The following is a 5,758-nucleotide window of genomic DNA, read 5'->3' on the forward strand; positions in this document are numbered from 1 at the left end:
TTTATGTTATCAAAAATAGGGTGACCAAAATTGTCGATGAAATAAAAAATCTAACTTTCTTATCTTTATAGATAGAGGTAAACATAGTTCGACAATGTTGTAGCTCCAATTATTTAAGACATCTTTGTAGAACAAAGTTGTTCTCTATCTCTTGAAATAACCGATAAAGCGCCTTTTCTCTAAGTTATGTTAGGGTCACCATGAAAAAACCTGTTTTTTTTTCTCTAACTTTTATATTTCAAATTTTACATGCAAACTGTCTTCGAAAGACTTTATGGTTTACTAATACAAACATTTTTCGATGCAGAACTTCTGAATATCTCAACTTTACTCAAAGTTATTGATATTCGATTTTCTTGTTTGTCATTCTTTCTGGGGCAAACATAAAAAAAATGTTTGTTAACGGAATTTGAAAGAACAGATTTCAATCTACAAGATGTGTAATTTTCAACACTATGATATTTTTTGTGTTTGAGTTAAAGATATTGACAAGTTCTGCATCGCAAAATGTTGGAATTGATAAGCTCTAAAAGTCGTACGAAGACAGTTTTGATGTAGAATTTGAAATATAAAAGTTAAAGAAAAAAAACTCGTTTTCATGGTCACCCTAATGCAACTTAGAAAAAAGGGCGCTAAATCGATTATATTAAAAGATAGAAAAAAGCTTTGTTCTACAAAGTAATTTAAAGTGATTGGGGCTACAACATTGTCGAACTATGTTCATAAAGTTCATAATGTTCATAAAGATAAGAAGGTTAGATTTTTAATTTCATCGACAATTTTGGTCACCCTATTTTTGATAACATAAAAATGAGCGCTCTATGATATGTAACAACTTTGTTGAAAACAGATTTTGTCTAAAGAACAAATATCTCGCACAAAGTTGTTTTTGGCGCTTTCTATCTAAGTTGCATTAGCGTAACCACGAAAAAACGTTTTTTTTGAAATAGTTTTTTTTATGGTGACCCTAACGTAGTTTAGAAAAAAGGCGCTATATCGGTTACTTCAAGAGATAGAAAAAATCTTTGTTCTACAAAGATGTTTCAAATTATTAGGACTATAACATTGTCGAGCTTTGTTTACCTCTATCTATAAAGATAAGAAAGTTAGATTTTTTATTTCATCGAAAATTTTGGTCACCCTATTTTTGATAACATAAAAATGAGCGTTCCATCGTATGTAACAACTTTATCGAAGACAGTTTTTGTCTAGAGAATAACGGTCGAGCTCTAAATGCTAATTTCCACTTGAATACATGTTCTGGACCATTATGCATTGTCTTATTCTTATTAGTAGTCTTATTCAAAGGCAACGGGAGCAGTAGCTTTAATGTTCGTTTGCAGACTATCACAATCAAGTCGTATTGGTTTTACTGTTCAATCTATCATAGAAGGAATTGAGTCATTGAGAACTATGAATATGAATATGAAGATTATTAATGTTTCATTTTTGTGATGCGATGTAATGCGGATCTCAATAAGTTCTCGCATGACAATCGCTGCCATCCTCCTAGTATTGATATCAGTTTTTGCTGTACAATTGCCCCTGTTACCGCAGCCCGGAAGACACATGCTTAAGATGATGGTCACCCCTTCATGTACAGAAGTCATTCGCTAACTAGACTATCTTCAACTGGACTTATCTATAACAGGGCGTACGTTAACTGGGCTGCGAAGCAGTTATGTATGGATAATAGATGCGATCATCAATTTGAAGTATTGCTTTTGTTGTTTTGCAGTCCAGTTAGCGAGTAAAATTCGATAATTGTATTGATTTTCCGGCCTAATTAACGAACGATCACTATATGGGCGACACTTTTCTCGTTGCTTTGATGAAATTTTTCATGAAATTTGAGTGATGCATGAAATCTTGCATCTGACTTCTTCAACATGTTTACATTTGAGGGGCTCAGAATGAAAGGGGTGTGATTTGATCGAATTCTCTACATCGATTCTCTCTTTTGGTCACAACTTACATTCCCAGCTGTATTTGACAATGTGTAAGATAGGTCAGAACCTTATCTATCGGATTCCATAACAAACTTAAATTGGAACGTATTCGCAATTGAGTTATTAACTAAAGAAAAAGTGGATGAAGAGAAATCGATCAAATCACTTACATCCCTTGCATTCTAAGCACCTCATTTGAAAAAGGTCTTGCTAATTTTTTTGATAGAATCAATTATTGTATACAATTTTGTGTTGCATACAACATTCATGGGAACGAATTTGAAAGAAAGAATGCATAATACATGATTTATCTTGTTAAATTGTTCACTTGTTTTATTATTTCCACTGTTGATGTCTCAGCTGAAAAAAATGTTGAATAAATTTGCCGTCTAATGGTATATATTATAACATATATCATGGGAACGATTCTGCGTAATATGCATTTGAAAACTCTTAATAAACGTTACATTTTTCGTAGAGTGAAACGACGTAGTCCTACGTTAAAACTATAGATTTTTTGCCTTACTGGCAATATCTTGAAGAAACTGGAAGGTTGGCAACTCTGCTCTAGCCTCAAAAAATGATCAATTAGGTATTGATAATGACTGATAAATCGTGAATGGCTTATTGTTGAGTTTTCACGATTAATTCTCATGAACTCGAGCATTGTTTTTGGGTTAAAAGTGTCGTCAAAGTACAGCGCATTTCAAGCTGGATGCGAAAAAGGTATTTTACAGCTGCGTTCTTCAGTGAAAAACTGTAGGAAAAGTTTTGTTCCGCAGCGATTGTAGTCGACACCGCCACCGTTTGATTAATAATTTACATGATCGACAAAATTTGTGCGCAAAGTTATTAAAGAAAAAGACAATAGATTTCAACTGGAATAAAATGGTATTTTTTACATATGCGTCACGAGAAAAACACATTTCGCAAGTGCGGAATATTTTCAAAGAAGAAGACTAGAGACTAGAATCATTTGCTTCAATTTGATGTGTCGATCATCTGAATCGGTCCAGTAGTTCAAAAGTCTTGATTTCTTGATAGAAGTCTTTTTTGGAAAAAAAGAGGAAAACATGATTTTTCGAACTATCGGTTAAATATGAAAAATCAAAACTCAAAAACGAAAGAAAAACACATCTCTGATTTCGTGGTATGTTATGTAAAAGTTTTCAATAAAACTATATAAAAAATATAGCGCCCCTGGTCCCGGAACCATGTAAACTGTAAAAAAAAATTTCGAGAAAACTAGCTCATTGGCTACAATTTGTTATATCTATCATCTGAATAGGCCTACTAGTTCAAACATAATGAATTTTTGAAAAAGTTGATTTTTCGAACCACCCTAAAATGGAAATGAGTATCCTAATGAATGAACAGAATAAAAGGTCAAATATTTTGCGGTAAGTAAAAAAAAACTACCAATTTTCACAAAAATTGGAGAACAACTATATCGGATGGCTGGTTTTGAAACTCCAATAACCCATTAAACGGATCTGTTTCACATCTCTGGAAAACTTTCAATTAACAAAATATTTTATACACTATACATTTTAGTAAATGCAATCCACCAGTTCCTCCAAATTTATTACTAGGTCTATGAAACAAGTTCCCGTCATTATCTTATTACCCCTCCTTAAAATACTCAATCATGGCAATCGGAAATCCAACATCTTTATTTGGCCCACAACCATTCGTTTCACCGGAATTGCAAAGGAAAATTATTCGTGAAAGTCCCTCTCGATTAAACTGTGGGAAACTCAACCGAACACTCCACTTGCGCTCGCATTCCACCACCCGGCTCAAAACGATCTCTCGAACAGATTGATCTGACAAACAGATCGAGAGCAACCGATTTGGAGCACGCACTCAACGGGGGAAACAAGTGTCGATAAACTGAATTTCTGCGCGCGAGCCTTTTTCCCTCTCATGGGACATTGCGGAGCTTGGAGTTGGTGGTACAGATACGTGGGGAAATGCAAGGAATAAATATACTTCTGCGAGATATTTCTTTAATAATTTCCCCCACCCTCCAGCCGCCATCAGCCGCTCGCCACCCACCGGATGGACGGCGAGAACACGGAAAAAGGCATGCGGCAATCGACGACGATCAATCGATAACTTTACCGGGTTATATATTAACTTTCAGCGGGGCCGTGGGCACATTCCATCACATAGGGTTGTTAATTGAACGAAATGAGCGCTAAAAGACCCGTTTTCCCTAAGAAAGGACTGAGAGACAGCGCGCGCGAGAGAGAGAGAGACGAAGAAAGAGAGCAATCGTCCATTTATGGCAGTGGCTGGAAAATAATTGCGAAGAAAAATTAGATTTCAAGTGTTGGCGTAACAAACTACCACTCTGTACACAGAAAAGAGACACAGGATGGAAAGACAGGGAGGGGTCGAGTCGATGGGGGCAGATGAAAAGTTAATTGAATTTAGAAATTATGGCTGCCGCCGCCTCGAATATGCCGACTAGACTCAAGACGTGGAGGGAATCGATGATTACATGGTTTCGCACACAGGGATTCTATGAAAATGGGGCCTCACTGTTGTTCGGATAGGAGCGTCTTGCGAAGGCAATATATGGCAGGCGCAGAAGCAATGTGACAATTGACAGATGACAGATAATTGTTGGTAATTGACTGTTGGCTGTTTTGTGAGTGAAGTAAGTCATTCCCAGTTGGAACCATGTAATCGCAAGAATTAATACTTTCACTTTGATGTTCAACATTTGTACGAAAATAACGATTGCCTAATGCGGGGTGGTTGGATGCGAAAAAGGTTGTTTCTCATATCATTCGGAATATTGGAGCGAGTGAATCTGTTTACCGACATTGTCAATGATAGTAAATTTTCTTTGTAATTTTTTGTGACCAGTACGTTTTTCTGCGTATTTTTTACTATCAATTATGTGTTAACCTTTTCAATAGATAACAATCATTTAATGATACTATCATAAAACAGGTTGATAAAATTCATATCACATGTTTTTGTTTTGTACTGATATTGTGTTATACTAGAATATTTTAAGCTTTTTATAACCAACTTGGTGCTCCAGCACGCTGGATAAACTAGTACAGTAGTATCAATCAAGTTCTTTAAAATTTCCATTTCCGTACATCAATGCTATCATATTGTTTCTTGTTGGAATGGATTTATCGCACAACGATTCCTTAGATGTTATCCACTGGATTTGGATCCGGACTGCTAGCTGCCACCACAATAGTTAAATTTTACGGGTTGTAGCCGAACTGGAGAGGACACTAGCGCTGTCTAGCTGGAATATTAAGTATTTTGCGTCGATATTACGCTTTGAACAACCTCAAACAGTTGTTAACATATTGCGGACCGCTCACGAGATTTCTCGTGGTTCGCATTCCGTCTGTTACGGATGGATCACGAAATAACCCGTGTTTTCTACACTTGAAGGTTGCCAAGGATCTAACAAGGCCTACCGATGGCTCGTCTTCGTCCCATCCACATCGAAGGAAACGATCTCATTCGTGGAATCCGAACAAATGAAGCGTTCAAGTGCGGTCCTTAATGTGTTAAGAACTTCAATAGTAAATAGTCCCTCAATCCGTCGGGACCATACAAATACCCATTTTTTCACCAGAAAAGATAATCTACAGTCTGACTTTTTGGTAGTTTTTGAATCCTTGAGGGTATTTACATTGACTATCAAAATTTCAGAGAAAGTTAGTTCTACGAACAGCCTTTAATTGGGGTTTCAAATAGTCGTTTGTTTGAGAAACCCCATAAGTAGAGATATCATCTGGTCGGAGCCGAAAATCAGGACACTAGTCACA

This window comes from Toxorhynchites rutilus, chromosome 1, assembly GCF_029784135.1.
Source record: "Toxorhynchites rutilus septentrionalis strain SRP chromosome 1, ASM2978413v1, whole genome shotgun sequence".
Classification (NCBI taxonomy): Eukaryota; Metazoa; Arthropoda; class Insecta; order Diptera; family Culicidae; genus Toxorhynchites; species Toxorhynchites rutilus.